Source organism: Macaca nemestrina, chromosome 16, assembly GCF_043159975.1.
Source record: "Macaca nemestrina isolate mMacNem1 chromosome 16, mMacNem.hap1, whole genome shotgun sequence".
NCBI classification, from domain to species: Eukaryota; Metazoa; Chordata; class Mammalia; order Primates; family Cercopithecidae; genus Macaca; species Macaca nemestrina.
The window spans coordinates 13,235,673-13,249,716 of record NC_092140.1 but is presented as its reverse complement, the minus strand read 5'-3'; the positions used below and the strand labels follow the sequence as shown (position 1 = coordinate 13,249,716).

Sequence of the window (14,044 nt, the reverse complement as noted above, 5' to 3'; positions counted from 1 at the left end):
CAAATTGTTGCCAGTTTGCTCACTGTAAAAAATACTGGCTTTAAAGCCAAAGGAAAAAAAGTGTTATTTTCTAGCCCAGGATCTGCTCAGAATCACACTATCGCGTTGACTTTTCCTGTCCTATTGGTCTCCTGAATCTGGAATCGTTTCTCTGTCATTCTTTGGCTTCCATGATCTTGGCATTTTTGAAGACAGGCCATTTATTTTGTCAGATGGCTCAATTTGCGTTCATTTGGTGTTTCCTCATAGTCAGGTTGTTACTCAGTTTTGGCAGAAACGTAATGGTAGTGCTGCTGCGTTGTCCTTGTTGCCCCCTTTTGGGAGGCGCATGTTCACGTTTCTCTTTGTCCCACTGTGAATGGCATCACTTTGATCATTTGGTTCAGGTGGTCGTTGTCCCTTTCTCCACTCTAAAGTTACTACTTTCCTTTTTCCATTTATCTGGTAAAGGAAATAGACAGTTAAGCTGATAATTTCAACATAATATGGTGAGTGTTAGACAGCCAGGTGCCTTGGGAGCCAGTAAGTAGATGTCACCCAACCTAGAGCTCAGGGAAGGCTTCTGGAGTTGATGACACCTCAACTGTGACTTAAGGAATGATTATGAGTCAGACAAGCAAAGGAAAATGGGGAGGGTATGTTAGAAGGACATGATACCATGAACACAGCCATGGAGCCATGAAACTGCACAGCGTGTTCAGGGTGCTACAGTGGCTGGCAGCTTGAGTTCTAGGATGGAGTTCGGAAGATGTCACAGAATCCCACCATGGCAGTGCAAGAGCACTTGTTCTCACGGGAGGCTGGAAGCAGAGGCTGTGCTCCTTGTCCCTCAAAAGCTCTAAGGTCTCTTTTGTCTTTTAATTCCATAGTTCTCTCTCCCCTAATTAACATGGAGCTAAAAATAGCAGAGAATTGGGGGGAAGATTATAGTCAAAGAAGTTTCATCACAGGACGCATGTTAATTTGATTGCACTGGAAATTGGTTTCCTTCTCTTAGAAAATAAAAATCATCTTTGCAAAAAATTGTCACTTCTTTTTCTCTCACTTTTTTGAGGGTGAAAATTAGTGAAAAATGAAAATATGAACAAATTGTGCAAATAAACCTAAAAAGTCAGCGAATTTGGCTTTGAAGTATGCATCTGAGATGCCTACCATTCTTTGGCTTGAATGAGAAGTGTAAATTGTGGAATGGTAAAGCAGTGTAGCCTCTTTGACACCCAGCCAATTTAATTTTTTATTTTTATTTTTTTAATTTTAGTGGCAGTAAGTTCTGACTTACCAAGGCTTGGGGTAGCAGATACTATCAGAGCTGCCAGGACTTTACCAGGCTCCTGTCAAGAAACTGCTGTAATTCTGCAAGAGTCTTCAAATTAAATTCATGCCAAGTCATTTCCTCTGTTCTACCAGTGAGGTCATCCTTGCAGGTGACCATTAGTGATGCTGTCAGCAAGAAAAGGATTATGAACTGAGGTCTAAATTTCAGTGATGTCTAGGCAAAAATAAATGTTCAAAAGAATTTAGTGAGGTTTCCAAGACCTGGTAAATTTCCAGAGAAATTGCCAGATTTGTGCGTTCTTGATTTTAGCCTGAAGGATCACATTCTTCAGCATTGGAAGTTTTTCCTTCTTTTTTTACTTTTCTTTTTTTTTTTTTTAAGACACAGGGTTGCACTCTGTCACCGAGGCTGGAGTGCAATGGCAGGATCATAACTCACTGTAAACTTCGAACTACTAGGCTCAATTGATCCTCCTGCCTCAGCCTCACGAGTAGCTAAGATTACAGATATGTGCCACTATGCCTGGCTAACCTTTTTTTTGGTAGAGACAAGGTCTTGCTGTATTGCCCAGGCTGGTCTCGAACTTCTGGCCTGAAAGTAATCTTCTCACCTCAGCCTCCCAAAGTGCTGAGATTACAGGCATGAACCACCACATGCAGCCCAACTTTCAAGTTGTCATAGTTATCGCCAGTTGCCTCTCTTTTTGTCTGGAGATGGGTAGGTTAGCAAAAAAAAAAATAATAAAATCGATTTTTTTTTTCATTCACAAATATTGAATGTCTTCTATGTACCAGATACTATAATGCTCTCTCATGGAGGTTAGTACTGTCTACTGGAGAAGACATACCAAAAACGAGAGAGAGAAAGAGGAAAGCCACACATCAATTGGAAATACACCCATGTTAGTGACTAACGAGCCTGCACATGAAAGCTTTACAAATTCATATGGCCAAATAGATTTTCTTGTTTCTTGAGTCAAAATTCACATAACAGAATTAACCATTAGCTAAGTTAAAAATACAATTCAGTGCATTTATTAACATTCACAACGCTATACAACCATCATCTCTATCCAGTTCCAAGATGATTCATCACCCCAAAAAGAAACCTCATTTCCATTAAGTGATCACTCCCTATTTTCCCCCACCTCCCCCTGGCAACCCCTAGTCTACTGTTCATGTGTGACTTCTTCCACTCAGCATGACACTTCTGAGGTTCATCCACACTGGAGCATGTGTCTGGTCTTTGTAGGTTTATTCCACTACCAACCATGTTCTTTATGCTTAAAATAACTCCTCCCTATTGAACTGTTTCGGAGTGATATTTCCTGGGGTGGGGACAGTTTAATGATTCATCTCTGTTATGTTAGCATACTTGTTTATAGTAGAGAGAAATTTTGTATTCTGCCGCTATACCTTGTCAAAACCTTTTAACAAGGCGTTGATTCAGTTCTCTGGTTCTGAGAACTTGGCAGTGGAAGACAAGACTTCCACCAGCATTGCAAGCAAAATCATTGATGTCAATTCATGTTATCGTAGAAAACCATGAGTTGTGACAAGTGAAAGCTTTTCACCAAGCCACAAAACTGTGGGCTGCAGTCAATACATGGAACACGAGGAGTTTGTTTCCATTGCTCAGCATAGCACTCTTTCACTAGTTCTAAAATATTCATAGCCTTTGCTGTTCCCAAAAGACGCTTGAAAAATAAGATTTCTCCTTTGTCAGCATCCGTGTTCACATAACTGGTGAAACTACGAGACAGTTTTGTATCCTGGAAGATAGTCATTGTTCCATTCAGGTGTTTGAAATGGTTTATCTAGCCGGGCGCGGTGGCTCAAGCCTGTAATCCCAGCACTTTGGGAGGCCGAGGCGGGCGGATCACGAGGTCAGGAGATCGAGACCATCCTGGCTAACACGGTGAAACCCTGTCTCTACTAAAAATACAAAAAATTAGCCGGGCGTGGTGGTGCGTGCCTGTAGTCCCAGCTACTTGGAGGCTGAGGTGGGAGAATGGCAGGAACCCGGGAGGCGGAGCTTGCAGTGAGCCGAGATGGTGCCACTGCGCTCCAGCCTGGGTGACAAAGCGAGACTCCGTCTCAAAAAAAAAAAAAAGAAAAGAAATGGTTTATCTGCTCATTCACAGGATGTAAGAGATTAGTGAAATATTTGTGATTCTGATGTTGATGACTTTTAATGTTTGACAGAGAAACTCTTCCAATTATTTTCTTCTGGTCCAGGCCTCACTCGTTCTAGCCCACGTGGCTCTAGTGAACCTCCTTTAATCCGCAGAGTAACAGGCAAGACTGTAGCAGGATGCCTCAGGACAGACTTTTATGTTGGGACAAGTAGTATCTTAGTAAAGTGGTTCCAGCCTTTCATATCCTGCCTCCTTGGGATACAGAGTGTTTCTTTCCAGAGCTTCTGGGATAGACTGCTGCCTGCTGCATCCGCACCTCTGTTGCAGAAGCACATTTGTCCCGTTATGTCTAGTGACAAAAATAAGACCAACTCCTCAGTGAACTTTCTCGTACATCCGAATGTAAACAAGACAAGTATATCTGACATTTTAAAAAGGTTTTTTTCTTTCACAGTTTTCAAAATAACATAGGAGAAGCAAAGGAAAAAATATTTCTTGTGTTTCTAATTCACAGGTTGCTTGAGACTTTTTTTTGGAGGTGCTAGTATTTTATCGGCCACAGAGTTTTGAAGGCAAATACAATTAAATCATGCTTCTGTCATTTGGGGAGAAGGAATAACAGATTCTTTTTTTTTTTTTTTTTTTAAAGATGAGAGAGACAGTATTTGGGATCTATCTTTAGATTATTCTACCTCTGAATCTAACTGAAGTGAGAAATTAGGCAAGAATGGAATCTCGTCACCCAGGAAAAAAGCTAAACAGTTCTGGCTCAGTCCATTTTCTCCTGAGCCTGTCTTCAGACTGAGGTGATCAGTGTTAGAATGGATGGAGTCACCAGGCTCTCCACGTTCTGGTAAGATTGTAGTATGGTTGAAAGTCGAATGAAAGTCCAGCTCTTCAGTGTGTGATTTCCTCTTGCAGACACCAGACCAAGGGCAGTAGTGATCTGGTGCTTATATTTTGTTGTTATTTGTTGAGACCAGAACTCTCCTTAAGGATCTATTTATATATATTTTTAATATTAAAGTTTCTTTTCAAGGAATGTATACTTAATTAGTTCATGTAATAACATGTGCATTCCATTTAAAGTTACCTTGCTAAATTTTCTAAGACTTTTTAGCTTCCCCATAGTTTTTAATAAACCAAAAGATCAAAGGAACAGTCCCCAGTTGCCCAAATATAGAGCAGTTAAGGCTGGTTTCAGCTCATCTGAAATCTGTAAACATTTAAAGAAAGCCTCTCTCCCAGAAGATACTGAGCACAGTGGCTTCTCCAGTCTCAGAATGTTAAGGTTACTTACAGCTAGAGAGGCCTTCAGTCTATATTAACGAGTTCCTTTCCTAATCTCACCCTTCTAAGAATGTATTTGATCCAATTTGGGGTCAGCCACATTGAAGCCAAAGAAAAATTAATGGGGTAGTAACTGTAGGCACCAAAACACTCCCCAAACCTTGAGACATCAAATAAGCAAGACTGAATATATGCAAAAGATACTTAAACTATGTATCTTTAGCCTGGTGCGGTGGCTCACGCCTGTAATCCCAGCACTTTGGGAGGCCGAGGTGGGTGGATCACAAGGTCAGGAGTTTGAGACCAGCCTGGCCAATATGGTGAAACCCCATTTCTACTAAAAATACAAAAATTAGCCAGGCGTGGTGGTGGGTGCCTGTAATCCCAGCTACTCGGGAGGCTGACGCAGGAGAATTGCTTGAACCTGGGAGGCGGAGGTTGCAGTGAGCCAAGATCACCAAGATTGTGCCACCGCATTCCAGCCTGGGCAACAGGGTGAGACTCTCAAAAAAAAAAAAAAAAAAAAGTGTCACTCAGATATTTTTCTACCTAGATCAAGAGTCAAACATACTTTTTTTTTTTTTTTTTTTGAGACGGAGTCTCGCTCTGTCTCCCAGGCTGGGGTGCAGTGGCCAGATCTCGGCTCACTGCAAGCTCCGCCTCTCGGGTTCCCGCCATTCTCCTGCCTCAGCCTCCCGAGTAGCTGGGACTACAGGTGCCCGTCACCTCACCCGGCTAGTTTTTTTTGTATTTTTTAGTAGAGACGGGGTTTCACCGTGTTAGCCAGGATGGTCTCGATCTCCTGACCTCGTGATCCGCCTGTCTCAGCCTCCCAAAGTGCTGGGATTACAGGCGTGAGCCACCGCGCCCGGCCAAACATACTTTTAAAAATCATTTTATCTGTATAAACTTATGAGGTACAAGTGTAAATTGGTGACATGCATAGATTGCATAGAGAGGAAGTCAAGGCTTTTAGGTATCCATCACTTGAGTAATGTACATTGTATCCATGGAGTAATTTCTCATCGTCCATCCTCCTCCCACCCGCTCACCCTTCTGAATCTCCATTGTCTACTATCAGAAAAGCCTTCTCTAGCAGCGCATTGTCAGCTGAGTCTAGGAGAAGAAAGGCTTCTCATGGACATGAGCTAAATTCCCTGGGAAAGGCCATTCCATAGTGGAGAAGGCCTTCTGTTCACCCACAATGTGGTCCTCAGACCAGCAGCTTCAGCATCTCCTGGGAACTCATTAGAAATGCAGACCCCAGGCCAGGCACGGCAGCTCATGCCTGTAATCCCAGTACTTTGGGAGGCCAAGGTGGGCGGATCACAAGGTCAGGAGTTCGAGACCAGCCTGGCCAACATAGTGAAATCCTGTCTCTACTAAAAATACAAAAAAACTAGCCAGGCATGGTGACGCGTGCCTGTAGTCCCAGCTACTTGGGAGACTGAGGCAGGAAAATCGCTTGAACCTGGGAGGCGGAGGTTGTGTTGAGCCGAGATCGTGCCACTGCACTCTAGCCTGGGCAACAGAGTGAGACTGTCTCAAAAAAAAAAAAAAAAAAGGAAATGCAGACCCCAAGCCAAACCTGAACTGGAAACTCAAGTGGGGGGCCTAGCAGTCTGTGTTTTTACTAGCCCTCCAGGCGAGTTTTGATGCTTCTGTGATTGAGAACTGCTGCTTATGCGGTCTTGGTGGAGAACACTTCTGCCAATGCCTCTTCTGCTGATTCTGTATTTATCAAAGAACCACTAACTATAATTTAGTGCTCACACTACAGTTAGGAGGTGTGTGAGTTCCCTTTACAAACCTATTTCTTACTGTAAATTCCTAAGATGGTTTGTATGTCAGTATCTTAATGAGCTTGAAAAAAGTGAATCCATCTCGTTCAGAATGATGCATTATGAGTGTATAGTGGAAATCTAGCTTCAAAACCTGTGAAACAGGCCCAGCCCCTGATCCAGGCAGATTTCACTAAGGTGGAGGTCAGGGTAGATGTCCCTGCTGAACGGGGACCCTCTCATCCCACCTCACCCTGGCTGTGTGTACTGTATATTTTTAACCAAGGGGACAGCAGAGTGGCACAGAATGGCTGGTACTCAGTATTCCTGGTTTCTGGATTATACAGATGCAGGGGAAATGTCTCCTAGTCTTATTTCACGGGCTACTGTGTAGCATTATTGAACTGCCATGGTAAGAGGGTTAGGTAGGCATTTTTCATTTTGATTAGACAGCTATCATTTACAAATTAGACTACAGAGAATCGACCTTAACTTCTGTGACTAAAGCTTTTGGCAGTAACTTTTGGCATTTCTGGCCCTCTAGACTTGAAAATGACTGAGTGGTTACAATTTACAAAGTTAAGAGAGCTTTCTGTTGATTGGTATGAATGGTAGGTATGAGGTAGATTCTTAGGAGTAAAGGACAGGGATTCAGGGACAATCCTAGTGGAGTCACTGCAGCCACGCAGAGTTGTCTGTTACATGCAGATAACGAGTCACGCTGTTGTGGATAATTAGAAAAAGAGGAAACAAAGTTGAGAAAAGAACAGGGAGGCCGAGCAAATGGCAGAGGACAGGAAATTTCAGTGCAGCGTTGGGAAAGGCTGTAGAAGCTGAGGCCAACGCAGACCCAGGGCCTTAAAGCTATATTTACAGCTGGACCTTCTGACTCCTGGGGTGCAGAGGAGGCTGGATCGTGGGAGAGAGACTGGCAGGGCCACTGGAGGATACTCTGCCACATTCTCGAGTTGGCCTGGGCAGTGGCTGCGTGTTGACAGAGGTTTGGAACAGCAGCATGCTTAAGACAAGCTAGCTAAGCAGGCACAAGGAAAAATAATTTACCTAAGTCCTTTCCGGCCGGGCACAGTGGCTCACGCCTGTAATCCCAACACTTTGGGAGGCTGAGGTGGGCAAATCACCTGAGGTCAGGAGTTTGAGACCAGCCTGACCAACATGGAGAAACCCCATCTCCACTAAAAGTACAAAATTAGCTGGGTGTGGTGGCGTATGCCTGTAATCCCAGCTACTCAGGAGGCTGAGGCAGGAGAATCGCTTGAACCCAGGAGGCAGAGGTTGCCGTGAGCCAAGGTCGTGCCATTGCACTTCAGCCTAGGCAACAAGAGCGAAACTCCATCTCAAAAAAAAAGAAAGAAGTAATAATAAAGTTTTTTTCTGTATTAAACATCCTGTGTTTAAAAGTCTACAGTGAGTAGAGGATGTTGAATGGCAAAAGATCATAATTTTCTCCCTCTTTAAATGAGCTGTGGGCTGGGCACAGTGGCTCATGCCTGTAATCCCAACACTTTGGGAGGCCGAGGTGGGTGGATTGCTTGAGCCTAGTAGTTCGAGACCAGCCTGGGCAACATGGCAAAACCCTGTTTCTACAAAAAATTTTTTAAAACTTAGCCGGGCGTGGTGGCATGTGCCTATGGTCTCAGCTACTTGGGAGGCTGAGGTGGGAGGATCACTTGGGCCCAGGAGGTTGAGGCTGCAGTGAGCTGTGATCACATTACTGCACTCCAGCCTGAGTGACAGAGTGAGGTCCTCAAAAATAATAATAAGCAGTCTTCAGTGTTTCATTTTATCCAGGCTAAATGTATTTGTAGTTTACATATATTATATGTTTATATTTTGATAGATTCATGTGAGTAAAAGATATACAATAAAAATTGACGTTACTGAAGGGGAGTGGGATTAGATGTGAGAGCGTGGATTAGTAAGTTGTTTTATACAGCTCTTTACCATTGGACTTGTTACAACAAGCCTATAACTATTTTTAACTCCATAAAATACATGGTTTTATAAGAGCTGTGAAATTTCACTCAGTCCCCTGATTTTCATTTTCTTATAAAATCTCAGGTTCCTCAAATATGAATTCTTCTGCCATGAGAAATTAGAAACATAGTCTTAAAGTCTGGGGAAAGATGATTATAGTCAGATCCCATAGATAGGACGAAGTTCTAAGTCAGGAGAATGTTCATATAAGAATTGAATAGAAGGCCAAATTATTAGGTAAGGGAGGTGATCAGAGGACACTTCCAGTGAAGAGAATCAGCATGAAGAGTTGAGGTACGTGGCTGTTGTGCACCTGAGAGCATGTGGGCAGGCGTGGAAGCAATTCAGATCCTTGTGTGTTGAATTCTAGACCCATCCAGACAGCCTCCAGTGTCTTCTCAGTGACTGTGCCCAAGAATTTTGTTCATCTGTGGACATGTTTTAATGACAACAATCAGTAGTCATGATGGCTATTAAATACTTACTGACCTCTCTGTGTTCTGAGACTTCTTCATACAAGAATTCACTTACTGGCCGGGCGCCGTGGCTCACGCCTGTAATCCCAGCACTTTGGGAGGCTGAGGTGGGCAGATCAAGAGGTCAAGAGATCGAGACCATCCTGGCCAACATGGTGAAACCCCATCTCTACTAAAAATACAAAAAAATAGCTGGGCATGGTGGCACGCGCCTGTAGTCCCAACTACTCGGGAGGCTGAGGCAGGAGAATCACTTGAACCCAGGAGGTGGAGGCTGCAGTGAGCTGAGATCATGCCACTGCACTCCAGCCTGGGTGACAAAGCGAGACTCTGTCTCAAAAAAAAAAAAAAAAAAAAAAAAAGAATTCACTTACTTTCCACAGAGGTAGATACTATTATGATCCACAGTTCATAAAGAAGGAATCTGAGACATGGAAAGTCGAACTTTCCCAAGCGTCTAAGTGGAAGAGTATTCTGACTCCAGATCCTAAACAGTAAACCACTACTCTACTGCCTCGCACCCTGGAGATTTTCTGTAAGAGAGGGGCTAAAATAAAAAAGCCCACCTCATGTTGATCACATTCTTAGTAATCCTTGAATACGTTTATATTGTGTCATTCATGAATGTCTTTCCCCTTTGGCCAGATTATGGTATTTAGGTCAGGAGCCATTTTTTCTTGTTTATTTTGTATTCTTAACATTGCCCAGATATGCTCGATCAATGGTTTTTGAATGAATGAACCAAACTGTTTCTCTAATTCACTGTGCTGCTAACTAAGGAAAAGACAACCGTGGGGTCCCTCGCTGTGTGCCCAGGAACCTCTTTGAACACGAAATCAACTTTGTTTCTTTGATTTTAGAGCCAGATGTGATGTTTGAAGAATGTAATCTATTTGCTCTCAAACATGGAGAGCATAGAGCTAGAACTCTAACAATTAGAAGTTAATCTGAGACGTCCTACAATACACGATTTTAAAATAAAATCCACCAGTGTCAGCCTGGTGCAGTGGCTCATGCCTGTAATCCCAGCACTCTGGGAACCTGGGGCAGGTGGATCCCTTGAGCCCAGGAGTTCAAGACCAGCCTAGGCAATGTGGCAAACCCCATCTCTACAAAACATACTCTAAACACTAAGCAGGCATGGTGGTGTCTGCCTGTAGTCCCAGGTACTTGGGAGGCTGAGGTGGGAGGATCACTTGTACCCAGGAGGTCGAGGCTGCAGTGAGCCATGGTCACGCCACTGCACTCCAACCTGGGTGCCAGAGTGGTACCCTGTTCTCTGCCCACCCCCGCCAAAAAAGAAATCCACTACTCTTTCATTCTGAACAACCACAGATGTTTGGAAAGGAGACAGGAAATACCTGGTGAATAGTTACTGTCCAGCAGTTGCTAGGCGCACTGCACATCTTCATAAATTTAATCCTCAAAAGAATTATTCAAGACCTGTATTAGTGTGATTTTAGAGAGGACATTTGTCTGAGGTAACTTGGTCAGAAGGTGCCATCTTGTTGGGATGTCACACTCAGGCCGGTTGGCTTCAGAGACTTGGGCTTTCATGCTCTGCTGCTGCCAGGACGGGGGCCACATCGCCCTGTCTCCCAATTTCTCCCATGGCTCTCCAGGCCTTGGCTACCTTCAGCATCGTGTTCTGTACACAGCACAGCATGAGGGCGCCGGCAGTCCTCCTTGGCTCAGCGTCTAGGATATGTCAGAACTGTAAACCGTAAGATTCTTAGGCGACCCCGACACCAGCGCTCATTTCTCCTACTTCAGTCCAGAACCTTTCGGGGGTGGGGGTGGGCGGTGGGGATTTCAGTTGTTTTCTGCTTCAGTTTTCTTGGCCAACAGTCTACCTCACAGCATCAGTCGTCTCTAATTTTGTTTACTCTGACTTTATTTTAGTTTCTGAATTTCTGTCCCATAAAGCCAGCATTTTGGCATTTTGAATTTTGAGTTTCTTCAGTGAATTCATAACAGTAAAAATATTTAAGAAAACCTGTAAAGGCAAGATTGTTGTTGAAGCCCCTCACATTAGAACACTTCCCAGGTGCTCCAACTTGCGGGGGACTGAGGACTTACATGGGAAGGCTGAGCTCCCCATCTTTTTTCCCCAAAGATCATTCATTCTGACAGCATGACTTCAACTTGATACGAGCAAAGAACATTTCAGATAGGAGGAGGAGGAAGAAGAGGGTGGCGCCATTGTGGAATGGTACACTTCCTCACCTCCGTGCTTATTTACATAATTGTGTTTTTATAACATTTCCTGTACTTTTCTGTAAGCTGATGCTGTCCTAATTATAGATTTTTAAGAGAACACTTTATTGTACCCCAAATTATATAGTGCTTTAAAAAGGTACTTTCTTACCCTTTTACCAAATACCTTATAAACTCGTAATTACATAAAACAATTCGAGATACAGAATAGAAGCAGCCTGTACTGTTAACAGATGTTGGTATTGTTATATAATTGAGTACATGGCTTTCAAAGATCTGTAATATTTTTCTTGAGTAAAAAGAAAAAAAATGACTCATTATAGTCATAATGTGTCACGGAGACTCCGGATCAAATAGAATGCACATGTTCTATTTTGTGCATTCTGTACAGTTCATTGTAAATGGCCTTGCCTTTGTGGATGTGAAAGTGCCACTTATTCCAGCAAATTGCCTTTGTGGCATATGCACCTACTTGTTAGCTTGCGGGCACTTGGGCCAGGCAGAGGCTGGGCCCCCTTTATCATCAGCACACCTGCACATTATGGCGCTGCGCTCCAGGGAGGCTGCCGTCATTAACAGACTTGCTCCTTGGGAAACCCACTGAGGACTTCTCAGTGCCCTCCTGCCCATCAGACACCACCTCAGAATTCTTTTTTTTTTTTTTTTTTTTTGAGACGGAGTCTCGCTCTGTCACTCAGGCTGGAGTGCAGTGGCCGAATCTCAGCGCACTGCAACCACCACCTTCCAGGTTCAAGCGATTCTCTCGCCTCAGCCTCCCAAGTAGCGGATTATAGGCGCTTGCCACCATGCCCGGCTAATTTTTGTATTTTTAGTAGAGACGGGGTTTCACCATGTTGGCCAGGCTGGTCTCAAACTCCTGACCTCAGGTGATCCGCCTGCCGCGGCCTCCCAAAGTGCTGGGATTACAGGCGTGAGCCACCGCGCCCAGCCGACCTCCTCAGAGTTCTTAGAAGACTAGGAATGGGGCAGCCTCCCAGACGCCAGCTCTCTTCCCTCTGTCAGTTTTAGGCCTCTCTTATGATACTAGTGATACAGATTACAAAGTAACCTCAGTGCAACACAAGGGAAGAAATAAATCCTCTCTTATTGAGTGCTGGGTCTATGTTTAATTTTCTTTCTTTCTTTCTTTTTTTTTTTTTTTTTTTTGAGACAGAGTCTCACACTGTAGCCTGGGCTGGAGTGCAGCCGCACAATCTCGGCTCCCTGCAACCTCCATCTTCTACATTCAAGCGATTCTCCTGCCTCAGCCTCCCGAGTAGCTAGGATTACAGGCACCTGCCACCACGCCTGGCTAATTTTTTGGATTTTTAGTAGAGACGGGGTTTCACTATGTAGGCCAGGCTGATCTTGAGCTCCTGACCTTGTGATCCGACCGCCTCGGCCTCCCAAAGTGCTGGGATTACGGGTGTGAGCCACCACACCTGGCCTAGTGTTTAATTTTCAATTTAATTTTTGGCACTATTTTTTTTTTAAGTTGCTTATCTTAGGACAGTAGAACTGGAATGAGTCTTGTGTTTCCAATTACAAAAACAAGATGGAACAAAGGATGGGGCTAGATTTTTGTATTATTGACAGCCCCATATTCTTCCCTCCAGAGATCGTCTTTCGGAAGTGAGCCCGAGATACACACAGACTTACCCATTCCTTCAATGCTGTTGATGATTAGACTTAAGATGGTTCTTTTTTTTTTTTTTTTTTTTTTTTTTTTTTTGAGACGGAGTCTTGCTCTGTCGCCGGGGCTGGAGTACAGTGGCCGGATCTCAGCTCACTGCAAGCTCCGCCTCCCGGGTTTATGCCATTCTCCTGCCTCAGCCTCCCAAGTAGCTGGGACTACAGGCGCCCGTCACCTCGCCCGGCTAGTTTTTTGTATTTTTTTTAGTAGAGACGGGGTTTCACCGTGTTAGCCAGGATGGTCTCGATCTCCTGACCTCGTGATCCGCCCGTCTCGGCCTCCCAAAGTGCTGGGATTACAGGCTTGAGCCACCGCGCCCGGCCTAAGATGGTTCTTTTCTCTAAGGAAACCCTCCCCATTTTTGCAGGATTTTTGAAAAATGAGTTGCTGAATGGGCTTCAGATATTTTTGTTCTTTTGTTTTGTTGGGATTTTCTTCCCACTCCTATTTTTGTTAATTTTTCCCTCAAAATATGAGATTGCTGCTTACTGCCGTTGAGCCTCCTTGTGGCACATTCATTGGTCCAATAAAAGACTTAACTCCAAGAACCACCTACCAGTAACACAATAAAACCTTGAGTACAGATTGATTCATAAATGGCAGCGGACGAGTGTTGAAAGTGACACATTATGTTGCTGCAATGTATTGACATTATCAATTGTGTGTCACTAAACAGCGAGGCTAACTGGATGATTTACTCTGTGTTTAACTGCCTTTTCAATTGGAGCAAATGTTGAGGAACTGGGACGCAATATCAGAAACCATATATTTTCTTCTGTTAACACCAGCTTCGCTGAGGCATGTTGGTTTTGGCTGCAGGCTCTAAGGCTGTAGTTTAAATGGTCTCAACAAGTGATTAACGACCAGGAGGTGGGCCTCTACACTGTTTCCACATCTTTTCTCCTTTCTGTTTATGTCGCCTTGATGCTTGGGAGGGGTTGTTGCAGAGTAGTTCACGCTATTTATTGCGCTGACGTTGGTTTCCGTCCTGAGAGTCCTTGATGTTTCTTTTGCGGATTTTGTTTTTAATATTATTTAGCATAATGACCTAAACCATAAACGCTTGCAGTTGTGATACAGGTGTCCTTAGTTCAGCAGTCAGATGAATAATAAGGGCCACTGTGTACAGGGATAGGTGACAGCTGTGGCCTCCAACAAAGAAGCTCTGGACTTTCCCTT

At 43.9% G+C, this 14,044-nt stretch overlaps 1 protein-coding gene across 1 annotated transcript in view; it reads left to right on the top strand.

Moving 5' to 3' along the window:
• Positions 1 to 14,044, top strand: part of LOC105477975 (propionyl-CoA carboxylase subunit alpha) — a 440,790-nt gene that overhangs the window by 405,443 nt on the left and 21,303 nt on the right. The window lies entirely within an intron of this gene.